Raw genomic sequence first — 14431 nt, forward strand, 5'->3', positions numbered from 1 at the left:
AAATTAAAATTTAGTAGTTAATTGGCTAGAAGTTAGTATTGTTTTCATTTTGCTTTTTAATTGAAGTAATTCTTTGGAGAACACCTAACCCACTTATCACAAGCATGGATCCTTGAACCATAACATCTTCCAAGGGAAGGAAAGAAGGCCATGTTTCCACACAATACCATGAAAGAGGGGAGACTTACAATCTCACTAACTAGAATGCTTATGCCTTTTATGTCACAAATTTAGCGCTAGATTAAGCAATTGTAATTGGACATATGTAGAAGTCACAACTATTTGAGGCCGGGCAATAAAATTTTGGTGTTAATGCATGTTAGAGACATAGTATAATGGACTATGCTCATGAAACATACCACACAGAAAAAGAATATGCAAAAGGTGTGGCCTAATATCATCCATACTCATGTTAATTTTTCAATCAACTAGCCTTAGGATTATCAGATATCATAGGCCAAATGGAATGAATGAATGAAGAAAGGGAATAAGACAAAGTGGGAGGGGAATGGATCAAATCACAAATTGGTTAAAGAAGGACTTTTACCAAATTAAGATAATTCATTCATTTTGGGAGATGGAATGTACATTCCATCAATCCCCTAAATCCAATGATATTAATTTGACAAAGTCAAATCAACCTTGACCAAGGTCCAACAACAAGAGTCAAACATAAACAAGTCATCACAATTGGTCAACAAATTTATTTGACATTTATTCAAATTAAAATACTAAAATAGTGCATTTAAATTAAATATGGTTTTTTCAATTCCTAAAATCTCATCAAAACACTAAAGAAATGTCCATAAGATTTATCATAGGTCAAACAAGGTCAAAGGACCTTGGAGAAATAATTTCAGAATTTTTGGATATTTAAAAATATTTTTAAACAATTAAAAACAAATGAAAAATCCATTAATTCATGAAAAATATTAATAATAATCCAAAAAATAATTTTAATTTAGAATATGAAAGAGAAAAATATTTTAAATTTTTTGGTGAAAGTCCCATATTTTTTGGATCAATATTGAATTTAATATGAATTATTGAAAATAATGCAATTAATATGAAAATTAAAATATCAGAAAAAATGTGGACCACTTGTTCTCCCTCATTAATTGAGGTGGCAGATCAAGCGGCCAGAAACTTCCTATCCACGATGGACTCAAGTAAGCGTGCCATAAAATTGGCAATTCAAATGCATGCTCCAGATTAAAACAAATCAAGAGGATCATGTGGCTATGAGACATACCAGCGCATGGCTGGAGCTGTAGCTCCGGTCATCTTCTCCGGTGGACCTCACCGGACTGGTCCACCGTCAACCATCACCAAAATTAAAAGCAAGGACATGATTTCAAAGTAAAAATGGCATTGAGCTCGAATCTGACCTCAATTCACTCTAACTCCAAGTATATTGAGAGATACATGGAGTTGAAATTTGAGGTACATGAACTGAGTTGCTTCGGTTTGGCCTCAAACCAACTCATTCTTCTTGCCTACATTGGTAGGACTTCAGACAACCAAAGAATCAATAGAATTGAGCAAGAATTAGAGAGAATCAAAGAGATCAAAATTTCTGGAAAATACCTTCAATGGAGGTCTGGATTCAACTTATCTTGCTCTTGCTCGAGCTTGATCTCACTCCAAATGCTTGCAGTAGAAGGATGAATGCTCAAAAGGTTGTGGATTCCTGGAGATTTGAATTTCAAAACAGTGGAAATTCAAATTCAAATTCAAGTGCATTTCTCAGGTTTATCCTTTGCAGTGTGAGGGTTAGATTTAGGGGATCAAAGTTGGCGTGAATATGTGTGAAATACTGAACATATGAGGCTCTATTTATAGCTGAATCCACTTTCCAAATTTGGTCATTGATGATGCATGGGTGCATGGCCGCACATAGGCTCATAAAATCATTGCCATAAGTCCACAAATGAGTGTGAGATGATCTGAATTCAGCTTGGATTGCAAGGAAAGTGTACATTTTGATTTTAAGTTTGATCCTTTCTAAGTGATGACACCATGTTCATGCCATGCGTATCCTATGCATTCTTGGTCCAAAATGAATGAGTTTGAGCTCTTTGGGAAGGTGAGATCAAGAGGAATAACTTTGATTTTCAACACTTTTCCATTTGGAGTTTGTAACTTGAAGAAATTTTAGGTGAAAGTTTGAAAAAATTTGACATATCAAAATTTTTCTAAGTGTCGAGCCATATGTCTCAATATTCCACCTTGCTTAACATTTTATATGAGCTTCAAATGAGAAAAGTGTCTTCATCAAAGTTGTATCTATCTTAAAGACATTAAAAATGGTCACCAATTTCATGTCATTTAGGTTTGAAATGATAGAGTTATGCATTTTTTAAGTTTGGAAAAATCACTTGATCAATGGTATAGGTCAAAAGTGACCTCTAATGTAACCTTATATCACATGCTCAAATTTTTTGAATTAACTCCCACTCCAAACATAAAAGTTAAAGTAGACACATTGAATTTGATTGTGAAACTTGGAAATCTTTCATATCGTAAAAATTGAGCAAGTTATGGCCTTGGGAAGTTGACTTTCAAATTAGGGTTTAGACAAAATGACCTAGAATGTTTCAACATAGAAAATGATTTTCCAAGCAAAACTAGCTCTAGGTATCAACATTAAAGTTGTTTGGAATGTCATTTATAGTTTGTTTTCTCTTGGAATCATTTTCATATGGTGAAAATTGTAGGAGATAGGGTCTAAGGAGACCTAGTTTTGATCAGATGAATCCATCTGGCCAACCACCATCAACCAACTTGCTAACTTCCAATTCTCTTGACTTTTTAGGCTCATGGTGGATCATATATGCATAAGATGATTAAATTGGAATATTCCCTTGAGAAATTTGATCAATTGGTGAGATAGCTTATTGGAGAACGTACTCAAGATACCCAGTCAAACTAGGGTTCCCAAGGAAAATCACCCTCAAACTCTTGAAGAAAACTTGATCAATATGACATGTAGAGAACATTGGGACTCATATACGATGTTCATAACCATTCTTGTATCAATTCTTGGTTGTGTTCTTTGTTCATGAGGGTCTCAAACCCTAGATGTGAACTTGATAGATTAATGGAGATCATGCCCTTCCTACAAAAGAGTAAGGCAAATGTAAAGACATATTTTTTTGATATTTTGGTTAGTGAAATGATAAAATACAAGTATGATATAATCACAAAGTTCTTGGTGATCTCTCCCAAAACAAACCCAATGAAAGAGGGGTAAGGAGGATGCCAAGGTATGATCCCAATGTTAATGCTTATTATGGAATTACATGAGGGATCTTAGAGTCAAAATTGGGGTCTTACAGCTGCCCCTATTTAAGGACATTCTAACCGAGGAGGTGAAGGTTAAAATCTTCGGCTCGACTCAGTAGAATGGGCTTAAATAACAACATAGAGAAACAAATTTTGGTCCCTAAGAGACCTCATGATGCATATGACATGAATCAAAAATTTAATGCTCATATTTCCACAAAGGAAAGAGAAATCAGAGAGACCGAAGATCTGCAGGAGCACAATGCATTCCGTAAGGAAAACTCACTGGTAGACAGAGACTCTCGGGGATAAAAGGATTTATGCGTAGGCCAGGCTACGACTTAAAACTACTGGGGGAATCGAGGGATTCCATACAAACATGGAAAAGACTCAGCCAGGGAATAACAACATCTGCAGGGAACATGAGTAAGTCAGGATAAAACTGAGGTGCTCGAATCATGCAGGGGAAAAACGATTTCACTAAGGAAATGCGCACTCAACTCAACTGGGGAAGATAAACTTCAACACAGGAGGAGCAGAAATCTATTATCTACTACCTATTACTGGGTAACGAGATAATAAAGATCTGACAGAGAGAACATCCGTCACCGGTTAAGATGAACATATCAAGGATGACTCGCTGAGGATTCCAGAAGAGAAAATTCATTATCGGTTACTAGGTAAGAATAACCTTGCTAGGGAAACTTCGAAAAGATAGGATTTACAACTACCAGTTACGAGGAAGAAGACGAAGGGTGAGAGTATCCGTCATCGGTTAGGATGAACATATCAAGGATAAACTCAACAGGAAAGAAAATCTGTCACCGATTAAGATGAACATATCAAGGATAGACTTGCCTGGAACTGCCAAGGAGGATACCCGTCATCGGTTAGGATGAACTTATCAAGGATATACCAACTGAACAAGAAGGGTAGGAATTACATCTATAGAAAGATAGATAGAAAACCGTCAGAGAGAAAATCCGTCACCGGTTAGGATGAACATATCAAGGATAGACTCCGTGAGGGGACAAAGTAGGATTTACAACTATCGGTTACTGGGTAGGAAACCACAAGGAGAAGAAAATCCGACATCGGTTAAGATGAACATATCAAGGATTAACTCTCTAGAGAACAAAATACGGATTACAACTACCTTTTTACTGGGTAGAATACCACCAGAATGAGAATACACGACACTAGTTAAAGTGAACATATCAAAGATACATCAGGTAGGGGAAAGAAATATATACGTCACCGGTTATGATGAACATATCAAGGATATACTTCCTGGGGAATAGATCCACTGGGGACTCTACTGAGGAGAAAAAAAATAAGGGTACTTTTGTCGGGTATTAGGCAAGAAGTAACAAGCTGTAAACTAAGAAGAATACTACCAGTTACTGGGTAATAGACTCTTAGGGGACCAAAGTATCTATCTAGGGAAGAGCTAGAAAGAAAACGGTCAATCAGGACTCAACCCAATGAGGACATAACTCAAGGGGAGAAATTCCATCCAAAAATCCACTGGAGAAGAAATTGAAATAACAACCATCCACGAGGAAACAAACTCAGTGGGGAAGCTAAGAAAGGTTAAAGTCTTTCTGCTTAAGGGGCTGACACTCTATAATTAATGGAGGACAGACACCAGATTTGGTATGGGGATAAAATACCGCTATAACAGAGAATAAGAATCTCAAACAAATCAAATATAAAGATGCAGGATATGCAAATTATGAAATTATATGAATGTATATGTATATGTATATATGATGATTATGCTGACAAAACGATCTCAAAAGATACAAAGGTGTCACAAAGAATTTGAACCACCGGTATAATCCTCGGTCAATCCATAAAATATGGAGACAACTGCTGGAGAACAGAGAGATCAAGACCCCAAAGGCTCAACCTTAGTTGGGGAAGGAGGAAATCTGATGAGGACAGAACATCCAATATATGGGGAATTTTAGGTCAACATCATAAAAATGGGAGACAACCCTATAGAGAAAAAATCACAAAAAGCTGCTCAGAAACCAGGAGGAAACTCTGACTGGGAGCAAGTTGAATGGCGATTGGTGGGGAAACCAATGCTATCTACTGGGGGCAGATCAACCATCTCTGAAGATCAACCCTGCTAAGGAAATACGAACTTCGTTGGGGAGGGAAGAAACTCTGTCGGGGAAACCAACACGTGACAGGGTATATGAATCAACTAAATCAGTTGGGGACAGGGAAAGAAATTCCATTGGGGATCAAACACTCCGCCGAGGAACTGAATCAACACAAACGTCTAGGGATACCCAAAGGGTTAACTGCTAGGGGAACCTCTGATGTTTCGCACTTAAGGACTTTCTATCCATTGAAATGCTGTTGATATTCTTTTTACTTGCGTTGGAAATATTCTTGATTTTATATATTTAAGAAAAAACTATATTTTTATTTAAAAATTAATTTCAAAATGATCATAAAATTATTTAAAACTATTGGCTGAAGTAAATAAGAGTAGAAACAATTTGGATAAAAGCTCAACTTTATTTAATGGAATGGTAGTCTGTAAATGACAAGACTCCATGGATTTTACAAAGTTCAAATGGTAATTTACAATGGAAAAGGGTTACATTGAATACAAATGATCCTTAATCCTTCTACCAACTCTCGATATCCACTGTGCTCTTAACCAATGTCGGGGATAAACTGATGTCAACCCTTGTGCTCAAAGAAGTCTTCAAAATCACTGAAGATCAGCAGAATGCAGTTAGTTTCCATAATCCCTAATTTTTGTATAAGTTGCCCCAAGTTGGGGTACTCAACTTATCTGGAAATTCTTTCTATTTTATGTCTCTAATTTTTGCCTAGATCTCCCTTTCGGGTTTCCAATCCACCGAGACGCTCATTTTTGCCTAAGCCGCCCTTTGGGGTTTTTAACTTAGCGAGCAGTTCTTTTCTTTTTTAAGCGAAGTATTTTTTGACTACATCTGCGTTCACAAGACGAGTGAACTCTTCACCATATATAGTTGTAAGAATTAATGCGCCACCTGAAAAGGCTCTCTTAACAACATATGGGCATTCATAATTAGGAGTCCATTTTCCTCTAGAATCTGGCTTGAACGTCAAAATCTTCTTGAGCACAACGTCACCTTCTCTGAACACTCGAGGTCTGACCTTCTTAGCAAAAGCTTTCTTCATTCTCTGTTTATATAACTGACCATGACACATGGCAATTAATCTCTTCTCTTTAATCATATTCAGCTGATCAAACCTGGTCTGACACCATTCTGCCTCAGTCACCTTGGCGTCCATGACCATACGCAATGAAGGAATCTCAACCTCTACGGGGAGTACTGCTTCCATACCATAAACAAGAGAGAAAGGGGTTGCCCCTGTTCAAGTGTGGATGGATGTGTAACACCTCAAATTTGCACCTACTTCTTGTACATACATTCTCATATTAGTTCATAACATAACATGGTCCACTGCATAACATTGCATTGTCCCTTTGCCTCAAGTGCAAGCCAGTCAGAAGAATTAGGTCAAACTGATCAGGAGATCAGTCAATCAAGCAAGCAAGTGTGTTTCTCAAGGAGCCAAGGCCCTAGGGTTGGTCCAACATGTTCACATGACTTGGGGGTCCATTTGAAGTGTTTAGGTCAAAGATTGGAGGCTCAGAGGTCATCAGTCAAGGCACAATCAGTCAGAAACCCTAAAAAGTCAAACTTGGTCAACTGTGTCTGATTTTATGGTTTTGATGGTTGGATTTGGTTTGAGAGGTCTCATTCATGTCCATATGGGCCTCATATATCATGTCAAACACCATCGTGGAAGAATTTGAAGCCAGATCAGAAATTTCCAAAAATAGAAACTGGACCTGTAATTGAAACCTGCCAAAAATGGAAAGTCTTGATCCTCAAACTTACATCATGATACAAGCTTTAAATGAATTTTTGCCCAACATGAAAGTTGAAGATATTGTTCTCCCATTTCCAAAAAGTCCAAGAACACTCAATTCCCATGTATGGTTGGCAAGTTATGATCAATTCATTTTCAAAAATTCTTGAACTTCAAAAGGCCATATCTCCCAAACCATTTGGCCAAATTGGGTGGGGTTTTTTGCTACAAGTCACATTTGATGCCATCTTCCCAAAAATGTCATCACCATTCACCAAAACTTCACCAATCAAAATGGCATTTTTGGACTTGCATGAATTGATTTCAAGTGTGGTACAAAAGTGAATTTTTGAAATAGCCATTTCTAATCAATTTGGCCATTCAAATATGTTCAGAAATCATATTTTGGTCATGTTACAGAGTCATTTTTGTGCAGTACACACAGCCATTCCTAACTTGCTTGAAAATTGGCCAAAAGTACATTTTTCACCAACTCCATCCCACCTTTTCATGGACTGTGATTTGTACCCTTAAACAGAGTATTTAAACATCATTTTTCTGCAAAATGAAACCCTAGCAGCCACACTCAAGACAGAAAAAATCCCCACTCTTTCAAATTCTCATTTTCCCTTCATTTGAAACTTCTGCTAAGAAACCTGAAGGAATCCGAGTTTGGCTTGTTGTGCCTTCATCCACCAACCTCTATTGAACCTTGGCAAGCAACAACACCCAGCTGTAAAGCCATTCCATGACTATTTTCACCAAGCATACTCCCATGGCAGCTCAAGTTTGAGGTCGTTTCAAGGATAGTGGGGCTAAGGTCTTTCTTCCATCCATCATTTAAAGCATTGCTGGACATCTGTTTCACCTCAACATGGCCTAACTCTCACTGAATCACGACTGTTCTCCAAATTTGGCCAGGTATCGAATCTCTCATTTTTCAAAACCATGCCATGCTTCTTATAGATCCTTGCATGTTGATTCTTTTGAGCTTTGAATCGTGTTGAATGGTTGCCTATGCTGAAAGAAATGTTGAGTTGAAGTTTCACATCCAAACTTGTTTTTGCTTATTTCTTTTTGTTTAACTTGATTTAATGAAAATGGAGTTTGGAATGTTGATGTGTGTTGCTTGATGATTACCATGACGTGTTCAATTTACATTTCTGGGCATATTTTTTTCCACGATTTTGGGAAGAGGATGAAGATGTTACTGTAGCCATAAACCCTAATTTTCCCAGATTTTTCTCTCCATTCACGTACTGCATGTCGTGGTACTGTTCCAGCCCCCCATGACCAATCAGATTATTTCATTTTCTGGCCCAAAACGCAGTGTTTCAATTAGTGGCATGGTTATTTACAAGTTTGCCATCAGCGTGGCACATGACCCATTAAATGATGTTGTTTTTTTCATTTTTATTTCAATTTGATACATCATCTTACAAAAATCATGGCGCATCCAATTTTAATCCAAATTTCATGGGATTTTTTGCATCATGTTCATCACAATCTCTAGTTTTTTATCATGTTTTTTCCAGATTTTTTTGATGAGTGGATTTTAATTGGTATTAGGGTTTGTGACATGTGCTCATATTTTGTACACTTTGCCAAAACATTTGTGAAATGATGATGCTTTATCCAATGGCTCCCAAATTTTTTGTGCTTAAACTAGACACATTCATGGTGATTTTGGTGTAGAGTTTGTGCATTTATCATTGCTGGTTTGTGAGTTATGAGTTTTTGAAGTAGGGTGTGACAATTTGTGTCACATCATTGTTGTGTAACTTGTTGATTTTCATTACCATGCTTCTTGAACTCAAATTGGTTTGAATTTTTGCATGAATGTAATCTTGCATGTCTAGTTTACATGTGAATTTTCTTGGAATTATTTGAGGCATTTCCTAATTGTTTGAGATTTTCTCCCCTGTTTGGCCAAAATGTTGACCTTATGTGATGCATGTGCCCATTTGTTTTGTGAAATGCTCATACTTTATTAGATGGACATGAAATTTTACATGAGATAACTAGACATCCTAAGCTTTGCCATGGTTTTAGTCCCATTCATTTATCATACACCATCTCTGACTTATGATTTTTCTAAGTTGATGCATGTTTGGTTGACTTCTTTGAGCATGTTCAAAATTGCTTTGACTTTCTGATTTTCATTGACTGCGTTCCTCTTGTCCAAATGAGATGAAATTTGACATGCTTACCATGATATGTGTTAGGATTGATCATGATTTATTTGGTGATTTTTGGAAATGTTTTAGTTTGCTTTTGACGCAAGTCTTGCTGTTGACTTCTATGAGCTTCTATATGCCATGTCTTGACCTAATTTGTTCATGAAATGATGATGATGCATGATATAAACATGAAACCAATTGGGTTTGCTTCCTAAATGTTTGAATTTGATTTTGATTGGGCATTGCTTGCTGTTTTGACTTTTTCATTCCTTTTTGACCCTAGGCTTGCCCTAGTGGTCCTGCTACTCACATTTGAGTTCATGTTTTCAGGTTGACCAACAATTAACCAATGAGACCAATACAAATTGATTGAGTTTGCTTGTTTTATCATGACTAACCTATTTGTTTTGTAGGTTGCTTGGCTCACATGCCTTGAGTTTTGTGCATTGCACACTTATCTGCTTGTGTTGACTGTTGACCTTGGTTTCATTTTGATTTAACCTTGACTTGTGTACTAATGTTGTCTGACTGGTTTCAGGTACTTTTAGTTGCCTTTAGTTCCTTGTGAACTTTGCTTTGCTTTGCTTGATAAGCAATTTGCATTGAGGTATATTTCTAATCTTCATGTAGTCTAGAAGACCTGGCCTGTTACTTGGCCAGGCAACTGTCTGAAGTCCTCCTTAAGAGGCAATGTTTGTGTATGTTTAAGTCTTGTCCCTGTACATATCCAAAGTCCTCCTAAGTGAAGAGGCAATTGGCAGAACCCAAGGGATACGCGACCTATCCCCTGCTATTCTGTGTGTCATCTGCTTTGCTCACACCACTGTGTTGATGCATTGCAGATACAAACCCAAGATCTTGTACAATTGTACAGTTGAGTCAGTATCAAATGTGTAGAAGGGTTCCCACTTTCTGAACCCACACATTCTTGTCTTAAGCTCTCCCAGGCCAGGGATAAGAGCTGTGAAGTCTCATCTTCACTCACCCTTCATCTGCTTCACCTTGGCTCTCAATGTCAAGGTTAAGAGCAACATCTACCCAGTTCCAGAGGTTTGTTTGTTGAGGTTGATATGACCCCTCGACTAAAACCTAACCCTTGTGTGAGCCCTTGTTTGTATATAGTGTGTGCTACCTGTGCTTGTATGTTTGTTTGACTTGCTTCCTGTGCAAGTTAGGTTTAGTTTGACTTGCTTCCTGTGCAAGTTAGGTGAGGCTTGCTTCCTGTGCAAGTCATGATTAGGATAGGCTTGCTTCCTGTGCAAGTTAGCTAGAAACCTTAACTTAGGGATGATTTTGCATGATAACATCTAGGCTCGAGTCGTAGTCTCCCTAGTTGTGTCTCCCTCTGTTATCTGGTTAGGCTAGTCCTGTATCCCTTCGTAGGGGAACTACGTCGCCCTGATCCTCATACCAGATGAGGTACGTAGGCAGGAGATGAGCAGATCTCTCCGGGCGCCTGTGTCTTTGTTTTGTGTTGTCGTGTGCTTGGAAGCTGATGTAAGTCCATCAAGTGGCATCTGGGTTCCAGTGTGGTTTTGTTGGTTCGGATGCTGATGTAAGTCCAGTGATTGGCGTTCAGGCTCCACGTTTGCCTCTTTGTGTGTGTTTGGTTCGGATGCTGATGTAAGTCCAGTGATTGGCATTCGGGCTCCACGTTTGCCTTTGCCTTTGTTTGTTTGTGTGCGTGTCAGCCGAGCTACGAATACTCTGATTCTCCTTCGTCCAAGGAGATACGTATGCATAGGATGCGATATCCTAGCGAGCATGTGTCGTTTCCCCAGTCCGAACTACTTTGACTCTGATGTCTATGCCTGATAGACTAAGTAGGCCCAGGATGCGATATCTTGCCGAGTCAGTCTTGTCTGTTTTCTTGTGTCTCTTTCAGCCAGTGTGTGTGTGTGTGAGTAGTGTTTTAGCAACCATTTTCCTTCCTTTTGTGCGTGGATCCCGTCGAGTACGACGGATGCGTAGGGGTGCTAATACCTTCCCTTCGCATAACCGACTCCCGATCCCATTCTCTTTGGTCGCGAGACCATGTCTTTTCCCAGGTTTACTCTGAGCGTTTCCTTTCCCTCTTTTGGGATAAATAACGCACGGTGGCGGCTCTGTTGTTTCTTCTTTTCCCGCCGGTTTTTCGCGTGATGCGACAGCTGGCGACTCTGCTGGGGATATCGAGAAGTTGACCTGTGCTGGTCCGTCTTCCCTAAGCGAGTCTCTCCTAGCGCTCTCTAGGATAGGGTTTGGTTGCTTTTGCTGTTATTTATTGCATTCATTTGTATATATTTGCATTTACTGTTTGCATTTATTGTTTGCATTAATGTTTGCATTCATATTCATCTGTTCACGTGGCTGGTTGTATGTTTCTCTCTGTTGGGGTGGGAGTTACATGAGGTAAAAGGCCCAATACCCAGGCCATGAGTGAAATCTAGGATACTTAGGAATAGAGTGATTCATGGGAAGCGGGTGGTATTGCGCCACTTAGCGGAACATTGATATCACGAGCAGTTCAGACCCTGGTGGGATATTATCGTTACATACTTCGGGTGTGTATATGATGATGTTCTGCGAAAGGTTATTTATGCTGCGTTTCTCTCGACCTTACCCTGGCCTAGATGACACCCGTGAGTGGGGAGGGAATGATCATTATTACAGGTACAGTTGGTGACTCGTTGGTGACTTGTTGGTGACTTGTGATCCTGTTGGTGACTATTGGTCCAGAAGTTTGGGGTCTCAGATGACTTTGGGTTTCAGATGAATATGTGGTTCCGAGTTCAAGCCGAAGCTTTGATCCTGTGTTCTGAGAGACACAGCCAACCAGTCTTGTCTGCATCATTTGCATCATAACATGTTTATTTTCAAAAAAAATACGCAATAAAAAAAAAAAAGGAAAGAAAAAAGAAAAGAAAAAAACTAATCCCTGCATGCATATCATTTCTCAGGTACATTCCAGAGCTTGTTCACTGATAGAGATGGCAACAGTCCCAGAGTTGAAGCGGAAGACTTGTTCCTACAGCTTTCACCGTGAACCTTTGACGTCTCTGATTGAGTTGAGCAACCTTATGACCAGTGGTAACCAGAAGGGGTTTGTTGACCAGTATGGAGATATTCTGACACTGTTGAAGATGGTAGTCGATCCGGTGCCGTTGCAGACTCTTCTACAGTTCTACGACCCAGAGCTTCATTGTTTCACCTTTCAAGATTATCAGTTGGCGCCTACTCTTGAGGAGTATTCCATTCTGCTGAGTGTCCCGGTCCGGTATCAGGTTCCTTTCTTGGATGTGCCCAAGGAGGTTGATTTCAGGGCTGTTGCCAGAGCTCTCCATTTGGGTATCAAGGAAGTCAGTGATAGTTGGAAGTCCAGTGGGGATGTTGTAGGATTGCCTTTGAAGTTTCTGTTGAGGGTAGCTAGAGAAGAAGCAGGGAAGGGAAGTTGGGAAGCCTTTCATGCTCAGTTGGCCGTCATGATCTATGGGATCGTCCTGTTTCCGAGTATGCCCAATTTTGTTGACTATGCTGCAGTCAGTATTTTCATTGGAGGAAATCCAGTTCCTACTCTGTTAGCTGACACTTACTATGCTATTCACAGTAGGCATGGTAAGGGTGGGGCTATCAGGTGTTGTCTCCCGCTTTTGCTCAGATGGTTCTTGTCTCTTCTGCCAGTCAGTGGACCTTTTGTGGATGCTCAGAGCACGCATAAGTGGACTCAGAGGGTTATGTCTCTTACTTCCTATGATATCAGATGGCAATCTTACCGGATGGATGTGCGTAACGTCATTATGAGCTGTGGAGGATTCCGTAATGTGCCACTCATAGGGACTAGGGGTTGCATCAATTACAACCCGGTTCTTTCTCTTCGCCAGTTGGGGTTTGTGATGAAGGGAAGACCACTTGAGGCTGAGGTAGCAGAAAGTGTGTATTTTGAGAAGCAGGGTGACCCGGATAGATTGGAGCAGATAGGAAGAGCTTGGAAGTCTATTGGTATGAAGGATGGATCTGTCTTAGGGAAGAAGTTTGCCGTTGCTATGCCCGATTACACTGATTGGGTCAAGGAGAGAGTAGAAACTTTGTTGTTACCCTACGATAGGATGGAGCCGTTGCACGAGCAACCACCTTTGATCCTTGCTGAGAGTGTGCCTGCGGAGCACTACAAGCAAGCCCTGATGGAGAATCGCCGTTTGAGAGAGAAGGAGCAAGATACCCAGATGGAGTTGTACACAGCCAAAGCTGATAGTTTGAACTTGGCTCATCAACTCAGAGGAGTGCGAGGAGAGGATGCTAGCAGACTGAGAAGCAAGAAGAGATCCTACGAGGAGGTGGAGAGTATGTTAGATGCAGAACACCGGGAGTGCTTGAGGTTGCAGAGAGTTGAGGCCAGCTATCAGAAGAAGATCAGAGACTTGGAGAAGCAACTCAAAGATAAAGACATCCAGTTGAAGAAGGAAGTAGACTTGAGACAGGCATCAGAGAACCACCTTGGAGGAGAAGTGGTAGAGCTTAGACGACAACTGAAAGAGAAGATCACTCTTTTGCCAGAATGTTCAGAATGTGACCTGTTGATAGACCAGTGTCAGTACTTGAAGACTCTCATTCCGGGAGGCCGTTTGTCTTAGCTTGTATCTTTGATATGTATGTTGAGAATCACCTCCAGGCTTGTTGGATGGGATTCATTGTTGTACTCCGATTGTTTGGATTTTCTTTGTCGACTTTGTTGTATGATCCTGTTACTCATATAGATGAGGTTGTTGGTTTCACCTTGTACTCATCACTCTTGTGTATGTTGTTTCTGTGCTTCTATGTTGTTCTTGCTGCAGGTTGCCATCTTTTGAGGATGACACAGGCTCTTTGAATGCCTGAGGAATTAACATATCATGTGCATCATACGCATCATTAGCACCATACTCATATCATTTTGCATAACAGGTGTTCTTGGGCGTGACTTCTCACTCTTGGTTCCTGTTCAGGCAGGATAGCTGATCAACGTCCGCACCGCTACTCAACAAGACTGAATCAACAGAGAGGTATGGATCAAGTTCAAGCAGAGTTGGCTGAGATGAAGGCTAACATGGCCCAGTTTATGA

Source organism: Lathyrus oleraceus, chromosome 5 (genome assembly GCF_024323335.1).
Source record: "Lathyrus oleraceus cultivar Zhongwan6 chromosome 5, CAAS_Psat_ZW6_1.0, whole genome shotgun sequence".
NCBI classification, from domain to species: Eukaryota; Viridiplantae; Streptophyta; class Magnoliopsida; order Fabales; family Fabaceae; genus Lathyrus; species Lathyrus oleraceus.